The sequence below is a fragment of the Nerophis ophidion genome, linkage group LG05 (genome assembly GCF_033978795.1).
Source record: "Nerophis ophidion isolate RoL-2023_Sa linkage group LG05, RoL_Noph_v1.0, whole genome shotgun sequence".
NCBI lineage: Eukaryota > Metazoa > Chordata > Actinopteri > Syngnathiformes > Syngnathidae > Nerophis > Nerophis ophidion.
Window position 1 is genome coordinate 29,565,719 of NC_084615.1, and position 15,000 is coordinate 29,580,718.

The window sequence follows — 15,000 nt, forward strand, 5'->3', positions numbered from 1 at the left end:
CAGTGTAAAACTCCAGCACCCTCATGAGGGCGTCCCTCCTGATGACATGCAGGTCGCAGTAGGTCAACGCCCGCACGTTGGCGCACGCTCGCGCCAAGGTGCTGTCTTTCCAGAAGACATCCCCGAACACGTCTCCCTTACCTGCAACACACCCAGACCATCATTGGGGTCCTTTTGAAAAGGTTGAGGTAAAAGGTCTTACCCAGAATGGCGATGACCTCATCGTCCTGGATGACCTCCAGGGAGCCGGACACCACGAAGCACAGGGTGTCCACGCTCTCGCCGATGTGGAAGATGAGGTCGCCCGGCGCACAGTGCGTGGTTTGGAACTCCACGGCCAGAGAGCGCAGGCAGCCGTCGCTGGCCAGGCGGAAGGCGGGGTGGTCGTTGAACACCTGCCTGTTCAGGTGCACGCAGATGTCTGCACGCATGTCTTTGGGACAAATGGACAGCACCTGCCAAACAATATATACAAGTGTCACTTAACTTAACTAGCAAGCTACTTTCTGGTTCATTCGAAAGGACATACAATGTATTATTTTTGATTCTGGGTCAGATGGAACAGTTCAAGACAGTTTAGTCAAGCAAAAAAAAAAAAGAAAAATCAAAAATATCGTTTTATTTTTTTTGCCTTAAATTTTTGTCATCTCTGGTCTGAACCACAAATTGTGTGTCCGGCGTTGTCTACACTGCATTGGCCTGAGATGAGACACTTTTATGACCCCGTACACTTTCTTGGGGCTTGCTGGGGATACCTCCAAACCCCCACCTTCTCCGTGAATAGGACAAACATTGCTGTGCACTGCAAAAAGTCAGTGTTCAAAAACAAGAAAAAAATACAAAAATGAGCGGTATTTTATTTGAACTAAGCAAAATTATCTGCCAATAGAACAAGAAAATTTGGCTTGTCAAGACTTTCCAAAAGAAGTCAAATGAGCTAACTTCAATGAACCAAAAATACCTTAAATAAGAATATTCTCACTAATAACAAGTGCACTTTTCTTGGTAGGAAAAAAATATGAGACCTTTTTGCTCAATATGTTGAAAAATAGTCTTAAATTAAGTACCGTATTTTTCGGACTATATGTCGCAGTTTTTTTCCATACTTTGGCCGGGGGTGCGACTTATACTCAGGAGCGACTTATGTGTGAAATTATTAACACATTACCGTTAAATATCAAATAATATTATATAGCTCATTCACGTAAGAGACTAGACGTATAAGATTTAATGGTATTTAGCATATAGGAGTGATAGATTGTTTGGTAAAGGTATGGCATGTTCTACATGTTATAGTTATTTGAATGACTCTTACCATAATATGTTACGTTAACATACCAGGCACCTTCTCAGTTGTTTATTTATGCGTCATATAACGTACACTTATTCAGCCTGTTGTTCACTATTCTTTATTTATTTTAAATTGCCTTTCAAATGTCTGTTCTTGGTGTTGGGTTTTATCAAATAAATGTCCCCCAAAAATGCGACTTATATATGTTTTTTTCCTTCTTTATTATGCATTTTCAGCAGGTACGACTTATACTCCGGAGCGACTTATATTCCAAAAAAATACGGTAAATGCTAGTGCCTTTATCTTGACTTAATGATATGCGCTCGGCATTACATTTCTTGAAACCAGCAAACTTGTACTCAAAACTAATATATTGTTCTTAATGGAATTGCAACAAGGCAACAGCTTGTTACTCTCAGGGTCTCCTTGCCGATCAGGCAAATCACATGGTATAAACATTTATTTTTCCATCGATAACATGACATCATCACACCAAGAGCATGCTCTTTCAGTCAATTATCCATCCATCCATCTTCTTCCGCTTATCCGAGGTCGGGTCGCGGGGGCAACAGCCTAAGCAGGGAAACCCAGACTTCCCTCTCCCCAGCCACTTCGTCTAGCTCTTCCGGGGGGATCCCGAGGCGTTCCCAGGCCAGCCGGGAGACATAGTCTTCCCAACGTGTCCTGGGTCTTCCCCGTGGCCTCCTACCGGTTGGACGTGCCCTAAACACCTCCCTAGGGAGGCGTTCGGGTGGCATCCTGACCAGATGCCCGAACCACCTCATCTGGCTCCTCTCGATGTGAAGGAGCAGCGGCTTTACTTTGAGTACCTCCCGGATGGCAGAGCTTCTCACCCTATCTCTAAGGGAGAGACCCGCCACACGGCGGAGGAAACTCATTTCGGCCGCTTGTACCCGTGATCTTATCCTTTCGGTCATGACCCAAAGCTCATGACCATAGGTGAGGATGGGAACGTAGATCGACCGGTAAATTGAGAGCTTTGCCTTCCGGCTCAGCTCCTTCTTCACCACAACGGATCGGTACAACGTCCGCATTACTGAAGACGCCGCACCGATCCGCCTGTCGATCTCACGATCCACTCTTCCCTCACTCGTGAACAAGACTCCTAGGCACTTGAACTCCTCCACTTGGGGCAGGGTCTCCTCCCCAACCCGGAGATGGCACTCCACCCTTTTCCGGGCGAGAACCATGGACTCGGACTTGGAGGTGCTGATTCTCATTCCGGTCGCTTCACACTCGGCTGCGAACCGATCCAGCGAGAGCTGAAGATCCCGGTCAGATGAAGCCATCAGGACCACATCATCTGCAAAAAGCAGAGACCTAATCCTGCGGTTACCAAACCGGAACCCCTCAACGCCTTGACTGCGCCTAGAAATTCTGTCCATAAAAGTTATGAACAGAATCGGTGACAAAGGACAGCCTTGGCGGAGTCCAACCCTCACTGGAAATGTGTTCGACTTACTGCCGGCAATGCGGACCAAGCTCTGGCACTGATCGTACAGGGAACGGACCGCCACAATAAGACAGTCCGATACCCCATACTCTCTGAGCACTCCCCACAGGACTTCCCGAGGGACACGGTCGAATGCCTTCTCCAAGTCCACAAAGCACATGTGGACTGGTTGGGCAAACTCCCATGCACCCTCAAGAACCCTGCCGAGAGTATAGAGCTGGTCCACAGTTCCACGACCAGAACGAAAACCACACTGTTCCTCCTGAATCCGAGGTTCGACTATCCGACGTAGCCTCCTCTCCAGTACACCTGAATAAACCTTACCGGGAAGGCTGAGGAGTGTGATCCCACGATAGTTGGAACACACCCTCCGGTCCCCCTTCTTAAAGAGAGGAACCACCACCCCGGTCTGCCAATCCAGAGGTACCGCCCCCGATGTCCACGCGATGCTGCAAAGTCTTGTCAACCAAGACAGCCCCACAGCATCCAGAGCCTTAAGGAACTCCGGGCGGATCTCGTCCACCCCTGGGGCCTTGCCACCGAGGAGCTTTTTAACTACCTCAGCGACCTCAGCCCCAGAAATAGGAGAGTCCACCACAGATTCCCCAGGCACTGCTTCCTCATAGGAAGACGTGTTGGTGGGATTGAGGAGGTCTTCGAAGTATTCCTTCCACCTATCCACAACATCCGCAGTCGAGGTCAGCAGAACACCATCCGCACCATACACGGTGTTGGTAGTGCACTGCTTCCCCTTCCTGAGGCGGCGGACGGTGGTCCAGAATCGCTTCGAAGCCGTCCGGAAGTCGTTTTCCATGGCTTCCCCGAACTCTTCCCATGTCCGAGTTTTTGCCTCCGCGACCGCTGAAGCTGCACACGGCTTGGCCTGTCGGTACCTGTCCACTGCCTCCGGAGTCCTATGAGCCAAAAGGACCCGATAGGACTCCTTCTTCAGCTTGACGGCATCCCTCACCGCTGGTGTCCACCAAGGGGTTTTAGGATTGCCGCCCCGACAGGCACCAACTACCTTGCGGCCACAGCTCCGATCTGCCGCCTCGACAATAGAGGTGCGGAACATGGTCCACTCGGACTCAATGTCCAGCACCTCCCTCGTGACATGTTCAAAGTTCTTCCGGAGGTGGGAATTGAACCTTTGTCTGACAGGAGACTCTGCCAGACGTTCCCAGCAGACCCTCACAATGCGTTTGGGCCTCCCAGGTCTGTCCGGCATCCTCCCCCACCATCGCAGCCAACTCACCACCAGGTGGTGATCGGTAGAAAGCTCCGCCCCTCTCTTCACTCGAGTGTCCAAAACATGAGGCCGCAAATCCGATGACACAACTACAAAGTCGATCATGGAACTGCGGCCTAGGGTGTCCTGGTGCCAAGTGCACATATGGACACCCTTATGTTTGAACATGGTGTTTGTTATGGACAAACTGTGACGAGCACAAAAGTCCAATAACAAAACACCACTCGGGTTCAGATCCGGGCGGCCATTCTTCCCAATCACACCTCTCCAGGTTTCACTGTCGTTGCCAACGTGAGCGTTGAAGTCTCCCAGTAGGACAAAGGAATCACCCGGGGGGGCACTTTCCAGTACTCCCTCGAGTGTTCCCAAAAAGGGTGGGTACTCTGAACTGCTGTTTGGTGCATAAGCACAAACAACAGTCAGGACCCGTCCCCCCACCCGAAGGCGGAGGGAGGCTACCCTTTCGTCCACCGGGTTGAACTCCAACGTACAGGCTTTGAGCCGGGGGGAAACAAGAATTGCCACCCCAGCCCGTCGCCTCTCACTGCCGGCAACGCCAGAGTGGAAGAGGGTCCAATCCCTCTCGAGAGAAGTGGTTCCAGAGCCCTTGCTGTGCGTCGAAGTGAGTCCGACTATATCCAGCCGGAATTTCTCGACTTCGCGCACTAGCTCAGGCTCTTTCCCCCCCAGTGACGTGACGTTCCACGTCCCAAGAGCTAGCTTCTGTAGCCGAGGATCGGACCGCCAAGTGCCCTGCCTTCGGCTGTCGCCCAGCTCACAATGCACCCGACCTCTATGGCCCCTGCTATGGGTGGTGAGCCCATTGGAGGGGTGACCCACGTTGCCTCTTCGGGCTGTGCCCGGCCGGGCCCCATGGGAACAGGCCCGGCCACCAGGCGCTCGCCATCGTGCCCCACCTCCGGGCCTGGCTCCATATATACCGCGCATGAAGTATTTCTGTTCAAAATTGTTAGAAATGTCACATGTTAAATGTTTAAATAGTCAGTTTACAGTACTGTGCCAACTGTACTACCAAATGAGTACGTATTTTCTATCGTTTAATTGAAAATAAAACTGCAAAGTCCATTTGGCCGTCATCCGTTTTAATTAGGGGACACATTTGTGTCAAAGTCATGATTTTTTTTTTTCATGCTTGAAATAAAAAATTATTACTTAAAAAAAGTAGTTTTATACTTGTGAGTGTTGATGACACAGCTTTGCAACAGTTGATATTCTAGTTTCAAGCATGTTTTACTCAATATAGGTCATTAAAACTCAGCAACAAGCTGTAATATCTTACTGAGATCATTTAGATCCAATACCCTTAAAACAAGTAAACACTCTTAACATAAAATCTGCTTAGTGAGAGCAATTATCAGTTTGAAAATAAGCAAATATCACCCTTTTTGAGATACCGTATTTCTTTGAATTGCCACAGGGCATATAGTATGTGCCTGCCTTGAATTACTGCCGGGTCAAACTCGCTTTGCAAAATAATTAGGGCATGCTTAGTATTACCGCCTGGTCAAACTTGTGACGTCACGAGTGACACTTCCCCTGTCATCATTTTCATAATGGAGGAGGCGGATTTCAATACCGGTAATTTGAAATTGCATAAAGGGAAGAAGATTAAGAGCTATTCAGTAGGATTTAAGGTCCAAGCTTACATCACACTCAATTTTTTACTGCATGCCTTTGGTAAGTGCCGGAGTGAGAAGAGGTTTTAAAATAATTAGCACATGCTTACTTTTACCGCATGCCTTTGGTAAGCGCAGGAGTGAGAAGAGGTTTTAAATTAATTAGCGCCCCGGCGGCAATTCAAGGAAATACGGTATTTAACCTTACTTAGATTTCAGTATTTGCAGTGTGAGGTTGGGTGATCACGAATGTATTTTCTATTTGTATTTAGGTCAAAAGGTTACAATCCAAATGGGTTTCTTTAATGGGTGATGTCGTAATAACCAAATTACCCGATGCTTTAACAAAACATTCATGTCCACAATCAGATAGAGTTTGTATACGCCCATCTTCTTCCCCCTCCTAGAAGGAGACATTTCGCTCTCCTCTTTCATTCCGAAACGCTATAAAGTCCTGGTAGAGTTCTTTGCCTCTTACGCTCTTTCTCTCGCTCTTCCTCTTTGCCTTCTTTCTTTCCGTTGCAGCGAAAAACCTTTCTCCTACATAAAACAATGTTATTTGAGTACTCAAATAAATACTTAAAGTTAGTTTTCTCTGGACATTAATTTATTGAATAGGAAAAAAATCCAAACCAGCTTACAGGCTTTTTCCTGGTTTGTATGATATAGAACAATTTTGGAAACTTGGGCAGGCAGAATTATTCCTAAGAACGTAAAAGTGTACAAAAGTGAAAAATATCCCTGAGAGGTCTATTTTTTATTAGCTTTTCTTTCCGTCTGCTACTTCCTGGTTCATGGCGGATTACAAAGACAACAGAAACTTACCATTTAAATTCTAGAGCAAGTCAACGGTTTTCATGTTACAAACCACAAAAAGATAGAAAAACCAAAGTGAAAAATTAAATTTTTTGACCCTATTGTGTGTTGTGTTTAACTAAATCCTCCCACACATACGTTACGTCCCTTGTAGCTTTTTTTTGCGAAAAATTAAATGTTGTGTATTAAATCACGTGTTTTGACATTGTTAATAAAGTAAACCGCAAGAAACTCGATGACTTATGATTTATTTTCAAAGTACCGTGCATTGCAACATAAAGTGGCCCTCGCTAAGACACGTCGCTTACAATAAATCAGCTGTAGCATCGCTACTTGGGGTGTACAAAAATATCAATTCACATTCAAATTGCGATTCTTTATCATTCCGAATCCAAATCGATTCCTATTTTTCGAAAATGTCTTCTTTGCTCATCACCCATCGTACAGTCACTCTGTTCTGGTAAAGTGACACGACCAACAATATACAACAAACCTTACAATAAAATTGAAGCTTTAAACATTGAAGAGACGTTCTGCCAGAGGTGCTTAGCTCAGTATTCTTCTTAATCGAAACACGACGAGTTGAGTTTATACCAAAAAGTTATATTTTGGTTTCATCTGACCACATGACATCCTCCCAATCCTCTGCTGTATCATCCATGTATCCATTTTGGTATAAACTCAACTCGTTGTGTTTGGAGGAAGAAGAATACTGAGTTGCATCCCAAGAGCACCATACCTACTGTGAAGCATGGGGGTGGAAACATCATGCTTTGGGGCTGTTTTTCTGCTAAGGGGACAGTACAACTGATCCGTGTTAAGGAAAGAATGAATGGGGCTATGTATAGTGAAATTTTGAGCCAAAACCTCCTTCCATCAATGAAAGCTTTGAATGGTTGACCAATACTTATTTTCTACCATAATTTACAAATAAATTCTTTAAAATTCCTACAATGTGAATTCCTAGATTTTTTTTTTCCACATTCTGTCTCTCACAGTTGAAGTGTACCTATGATGAAAATTACATCATTTTAAGTGGGAGAACTTGCACAATCGGTGGCTGACTTAATACTTTTTTGGCCCACTGTGTGTGTGTGTGTGTGTGTATATATATATATATATATATATATATATATATATATATATATATATATATATATATATATATATATATATATATATATATATATATATATATATATATATATATATATATATATATATATATATATATATAAGGGCTTCACGGTGGGAGAGGGGTTAGTGCGTCTGCCTCACAATACAAAATTCCTGCAGTCCTGGGTTCAAATCCAGGCTCGGGATCTTTCTGTGTGGAGTTTGCATGTTCTCCCCGTGAATGCGTGGGTTCCCTCCGGGTACTCCGGCTTCCTCCCACCTCCAAAGACATTCACCTGGGGATAGGTTGATTGGCAACACTAAATTGGCCCTAGTGTGTGAATGTGAGTGTGAATGTTGTCCGTCTATCTGTGTTGGCCCTGCGATGAGGTGGCGACTTGTCCAGGGTGTACCCCGCCTTCCACCCGATTGTAGCTGAGATAGGCGCCAGCGCCCCCCGCGACCCCAAAAGGGAATAAGCGGTAGTAAATGGATGGATGGATGGATATATATATATATATATATATATGTATATATATATATATATATATATATGTATATATATATATATATATATATATATATATATGTATATATATATATATATATATATATATATACATATATGTATGTATGTATGAAATACTTCACTTTCAGTGAATTCTAGCTATATATATTTATTGTATTATATATATAAATAAAATAAATAGTTGAATTTCAGATGGCACCTATCAAATACACAGTAATAAAAACCCAGTTATTCTATCTACTAACTTCACTGTGCTTGCTGGTTACTGAAAAAAACAACAACAATTACCTTTCTCTATTTGAGTTACGTCACTTCCGAGTTTCCAGAAGATGGCCCTAGTATGTGCTTTGGCCGGCCGTCTCTCGCTGTCAGCTCTGTTCGTTTTTGTGTTGTTTGCATCTATTTTCGTCTCTGTCAGCTCACTGCTTGAGTATGACCGCCAAACACTGTTGGATCTTTGCCCCTCTCCCACTGATATGATCAACTTCGACGTTGGTTTTTCGACATCCCATTCAGATTTTTCACCTGGCCGGATTCCTGCCTAACTTTTCCGCTTCGTGGCTCATCTCCCCGCCACCTCCAGGCTGTGTGTCGGGCCCCACCTGGATTAGCTGCTCCCTTGGACTTGCTGGCCCCCGCCAGGTTCGGTCTTGTGAACGCAAGATCTTTGACAAACAAAACGTTTATCCTTAAGGATTTCTTCACTTCCCGCAGACTTGACTTCCTCTGTGTGACGGAAACATGGCTGAGAACTGGTGAGTCCGCCACTCTTAATGAACTTCTGCCTCCGGTGTGTTCCTACTTTAATTCTCCCCGGTCGTCTGGTCGAAAAGGAGGAGGATTAGCAGTCGTTTTTAAAAATGACTTTAAATGCCTTCAGATCCGACTACAATCCTCCTTTTCAAGCTTCGAACTGTGCATGTTTGAGCTGGAGGGGGTGTGGCCTTCAGCTCCTGCTAAATTTCGGGAGATTTTCAGGAGAGAATTTCTTCCGGGTGGTTTTCGGGAGAGGCGCTGAATTTTGGGAGTCTCCCGGAAAATCCGGGGGGGTTGGCAAGTATGCTTTAACTAAACAAAACATGATCCAGGTAACAGATCTTGACAATTTAATGTTAAAATAAAGCCAATAGTGCCTTTTTTTTGGTCCCTTTTATTTTGGGAAGTAGCGAAATACATCCATCCCTCCCTTTTTACCGCTTGTCCCTTTCAGAGTCGCGGGGGGTGCTGGAGCCTATCTCAGCTGCATTCGGGCGGAAAGCGGGATACACCCTGGACAAGTTACCAGCTCATCACAGGCCCAACACAGATAGACAGACAACATTCACACACTAGGGCCAATTTAGTTTTGCCGATACATTTCGGTACCAATATCAAAACATTGGTATCGGCACAAAACTAAGTGCCACGCTATATAGCAATTGACGCTTTAGTCACAGTTATAATTGCCATAAAACACATTTGAAGATTATAACCACTCTACTGCTGTCTGGTAGCTAAAGTAGATAGTGCAAAACACCCAATTTGTCATGTTTCATGTGTCAGGTAAACTGCGACGAATGGGGCCTACTAGTTACAGTATATGTACGGTTCACCTATTCTGTGTTAGCTCCCAAGCTATTCCTTCTCACACTTCACTTGCTTCACCTTTTAATCATGAAGAGCAACGATACCTTGTCTGTGTCGATGCCCTTAGACATGGCCCAAGTGGAGACGATGAAGTCCATGACCCTCTCGCTGAGACCTTTGGGAACCTGGTAGAGCTTAAGGAAGTCACGCACGTTGTTCAGCATCTCATGGTAGCGGTTTGTGTTGGTGTACATCTGCTGGAAGATGGTGGTCACGTTGCCGAAGATGGTGGCGTACAACAGCGCTGCGATAGAGAAGGTAAAGACAAATCACACATCTTCATCTGGATATTTCATACTGAAGAAAGTCCTTTTTTTATTTAATTTTATATATCAACTTTGGGCTTTTTCTGCAATTAAATATCAACAATTACAATTTTCTTATCCTTATTCAGCTGACTTAGGCTTAGACTTATAGACTTAGACCAGGGGTCACCAACCTTTTTGAAACCAAAAGCTACTTTTTGGGTACTGATTAATGTGAAGGGCTACCAGTTTGATACACACTTAAATAAATTGCCATAAATAGCCAATTTGCTCAATTTACCTTTAATAAATACATCTATATGTATATTAAAAAAATGGGTATTTCTGTCTGTCATTCCGCCGTACATTTTTTTTTTCCTTTTACGGAAGGTTTTTTGTACAGAATAAATGATGAAAAAAACACTTAATTGAACGGTTTAAAAGAGGAGAAAACACGAAAAAAATTACAATTAAATTTTGAAACATAGTTTATCTTCAATTTCGACTCTTTAAAATTCAAAGTTCAACCAAAAAAAAAAAATAGAATAACTAGCTAATTTGAATCTTTAAAAAAATAAATAATAATAATTATATAATCCATCCATCCATCCATCTTCTTCCGCTTATCCGAGGTCGGATCGCGGGGGCAACAGCCTAAGCAGGGAAACCCAGACTTCCCTTTCCCCAGCCACTTCGTCTAGCTCTTCAAGGGGGATCCCGAGGCGTTCCCAGGCCAGCCGGGAGACATAGTCTTCCCAACGTGTCCTGGGTCTTCCCCGTGGCCTCCTACCGGTTGGACGTGCCCTAAACACCTCCCTAGGGAGGCGTTCGGGTGGCATCCTGACCAGATGCCCGAACACCCTCATCTGGCTCCTCTCGATGTGGAGGAGCAGCGGCTTTACTTTGAGTTCCTCCCGGATGGCAGAACTTCTCACCCTATCTCTAAGGGAGAGCCCCGCCACACGGCGGAGGAAACTCATTACGGCCGCTTGTACCCGTGATCTTATCCTTTCGGTCATGACCCAAAGCTCATGACCATAGGTGAGGATGGGAACGTAGATCGACCGGTAAATTGAGAGCTTTGCCTTCCGGCTCAGTTCCTTCTTCACCACAACGGATCGGTACAACGTCCGCATTACTGAAGACGCCGCACCGATCCGCCTGTCGATCTCACGATCCACACTTCCCTCACTCGTGAACAAGACTCCTAGGTACTTGAACTCCTCCACTTGGGGCAGGGTCTCCTCCCCAACCCGGAGATGGCACTCCACCCTTTTCCGGGCGAGAACCATGGACTTGGAGGTGCTGATTCTCATTCCAGTCGCTTCACACTCAGCTGCAAACTGATCCAGTGAGAGCTGAAGATCCCGGACAGATTAAGCCATCAGGACCACATCCTCTGCAAAAAGCAGAGACCTAATCCTGAGGTCACCAAACCGGAACCCCTCAACGCCTTGACTGCGCCTAGAAATTCTCTCCATAAAAGTTATGAACAGAATCGGTGACAAAGGACAGCCTTGGCGGAGTCCAACCCTCACTGGAAATGTGTTCGACTTACTGCGGACCAAGCTCTGGCACTGATCGTACAGGGAGCGGACTGCCACAATAAGACAGTCCGATACCCCATACTCTCTGAGCACTCCCCACAGGACTTCCCAAGGGACACAGTCGAATGCCTTCTCCAAGTCCACAAAGCACATGTAGACTGGTTGGGCAAACTCCCATGCACCCTCAAGAACCCTGCCGAGAGTATAGAGCTGGTCCACAGTTCCACGACCAGGATGAAAACCACACTGTTCCTCCTGAATCCGAGGTTCGACTAGCCAGCGTAGCCTCCTCTCCAGTACACCTGAATAAACCTTACCGGGAAGGCTGAGGAGTGTGATCCCACGATAGTTGGAACACACCCTCCGGTCCCCCTTCTTAAAGAGAGGAACCACCACCCCGGTCTGCCAATCCAGAGGTACCGCCCCCGATGTCCACGCGATGCTGCAGAGTCTTGTCAACCAAGACAGCCCCACAGCATCCAGAGCCTTAAGGAACTCCGGGCGGATCTCGTCCACCCCCGGGGCCTTGCCACCGAGGAGCTTTTTAACTATCTCAGCGACCTCAGCCCCAGAAATAGGAGAGTCCACCACAGATTCCCCAGGCACTGCTTCCTCATAGGAAGACGTGTTGGTGGGATTGAGGAGGTCTTCGAAGTATTCCTTCCACCTATCCACAACATCCGCAGTTGAGGTCAGCAGAACACCATCCGCACCATACACGGTGTTGATAGTGCACTGCTTCCCCTTCCTGAGGCGGCGGACGGTGGTCCAGAATCGCTTCGAAGCCATCCGGAAGTCATTTTCCATGGCTTCCCCGAACTCCTCCCATGTCCGAGTTTTTGCCTCAGCGACCGCTGAAGCCGCACACCGCTTGGCCTGTCGGTACCTGTCTGCTGCCTCTGGAGTCCTATGAGCCAAAAGGACCCGATAGGACTCCTTCTTCAGCTTGACGCCATCCCTCACCGCTGGTGTCCACCAAGGGGTTTTAGGATTGCCGCCCCGACAGGCACCAACTACCTTGCGGCCACAGCTCCGATCAGCCGCCTCGACAATAGAGGTGCGGAACATGGTCCACTCGGACTCAATGTCCAGCACCTCTCTCGTGACATGTTCGAAGTTCTTCCGGAGGTGGGAATTGAAACTTTCTCTGACAGGAGACTCTGCCAGACGTTCCCAGCAGACCCTCACAATGCGTTTGGGCCTGCCAGGTCGGTCCGGCATCCTCCCCCACCATCGCAGCCAACTCACCACCAGGTGGTGATCGGTAGAAAGCTCCGCCCCTCTCTTCACCCGAGTGTCCAAAACATAAGGCCGCAAATCCGATGACACAACTACAAAGTCGATCATGGAACTGCGGCCTAGGGTGTCCTGGTGCCAAGTGCACATATGGACACCCTTATGTTTGAACATGGTGTTTGTAATGGACAAATTGTGACGAGCACAAAAGTCCAATAACATCATTAGTAATTTTTCCTGATTAAAATTAATTTGAGAATTTTGATGACATGTTTTAAATAGGTTAAAATCCAATCTGCACTTTGTTATAATATACAACAAATTGGACCAAGCTATATTTCTAACAAAAACAAATCATTATTTCTTGTAGATTTTCCAGAACAAAAATTTTAAAAGAAATTTCGAAAGACTTTAAAATAAGATTTAAATTTGATTCTACAGATTTTCTAGATTTGTCAGAATATATATTTTTTAATTTTAATCATAAATTCGAAGAAATATTTCACAAAAACTCTTCTTCGAAAAAACAGAAGCTAAAATGAAGAATTAAATTAAAATGTATTTATTATAGTTCACAATAATAATAAAAAAAACTTGAACATTGATTTAAATTGTCAGGAAAGAAGAGGAAGGAATTTAAAAGGTAAAAAAGTATATGTGTTTAAAAATCCTAAAATCATTTTTAAGGTTGTATTTTTTCTCTAAAATTGTCTTTCTGAAAGTTACAAGAAGCAAAGTAAAAAAAATAATGAATCTATTTAAACAAGTGAAGACCAAGTCTTTAAAATATTTTCTTGGATTTTCAAATTCTATTTGAGTTTTGTCTCTCTTAGAATTGCTAGTAAATAAATACAATTTAAAAAATAGAGGCAGCTCACTGGTAAGTGCTGCTATTTCAGCTATTTTTAGAACAGGCCAGCGGGCGAATCATCTGGTCCTTACGGGCTACCTGGTGCCCGCGGGCACCGCGTTGGTGACCCCTGACTTAGACAAACTGTATTGATCCACAAGGGAAATTGTTCCACACAGTAACTCAGTAACAAAGGATGGAAAGTGTAAGGACGGAAAGGATAATGAAGGTATAAAGTAGACTAAAAGTGTACCATAGTAACAATATCAAATATAACTGTATTGATCCACACTCCCCGTGAATGCGTGGGTTCCCTCCGGGTACTCCGGCTTCCTCCCACTTCCAAAGACATGCACCTGGGGATAGGTTGATTGGCAACATTATCTGGTCCCTCATGTATGAATGTTGTCCGTCTATCTGTGTTGGCCCTGTGATGAGGTGGTGACTTGTCCAGGGTGTACACCGCCTTCCGACCGATTGTAGCTGAAATATTTACACATTATATATATAGATATAATATAATAGACATATATATATATCACGTTTCCAGTGAGGGTTGGACTCCGCCAAGGCTGCCCTTTGTCACCGATTCTGTTCATAACTTTTATGGACAGAATTTCTAGGCGCAGTCAAGGCGTTGAGGGGTTCCGGTTTGGTGGCCGCGGGATTAGGTATCTGCTTTTTGCAGATGATGTGGTCCTGATGGCTTCATCTGGCCGGTATCTTCAGCTCTCACTGGATCGGTTCGCAGCCGAGTGTGAAGCAACCTGAATGAGAATCAGCACCTCCAAGTCCGAGTCCATGGTTCTCGCCCGGAAACGGGTGGCATGCCATCTCCAGGTTGGGGAGGAGACCCTGCCCCAAGTGGAGGAGTTCAAGTACCTAGGAGTCTTGTTCACGAGTGGGGGAAGAGTGGATGGTGAGATTGACAGGCGGATCGGTGCGGCGTCTTCAGTAATGCGAACGTTGTACCGATCCGTTGTGGTGAAGAAGGAGCTGATTTACCGGTTGAGCTACGTTCCCATCCTCACCTACGGTCATGAGCTTTGGGTCATGACCGAAAGGATAGGATCACGGGTACAAGCGGCCGAAATGAGTTTCCTCCGCCGTGCGGCGGAAATAGGGTGAGAAGCTCTGCCATCCGGGAGGAACTCAAAGTAAAGCCGCTGCTCCTCCACATCGAGAGGAGCCAGATGAGGTGGCTCGGGCATCTGGTCAGGATGCCACCCGAACGCCTCCCTAGGGAGGTGTTTAGGGCACGTCCAACCAGTAGGAGGCCACAGGGAAGACCCAGGACACGTTGGAAAGACTATGTCTCCCGGCTGGCCTGGGAACGCCTCGGGATCACCCGGGAAGAGGCTGGGGAGAGGGAAGTCTGGGCTTC

The 15,000-nt window shown here is 45.8% G+C and overlaps 1 pseudogene; it reads right to left on the reverse strand.

Annotated features, from left to right (window-relative positions):
* Positions 1 to 15,000, reverse strand: part of LOC133552895 (potassium voltage-gated channel subfamily H member 5-like) — a 58,747-nt pseudogene that overhangs the window by 15,692 nt on the left and 28,055 nt on the right.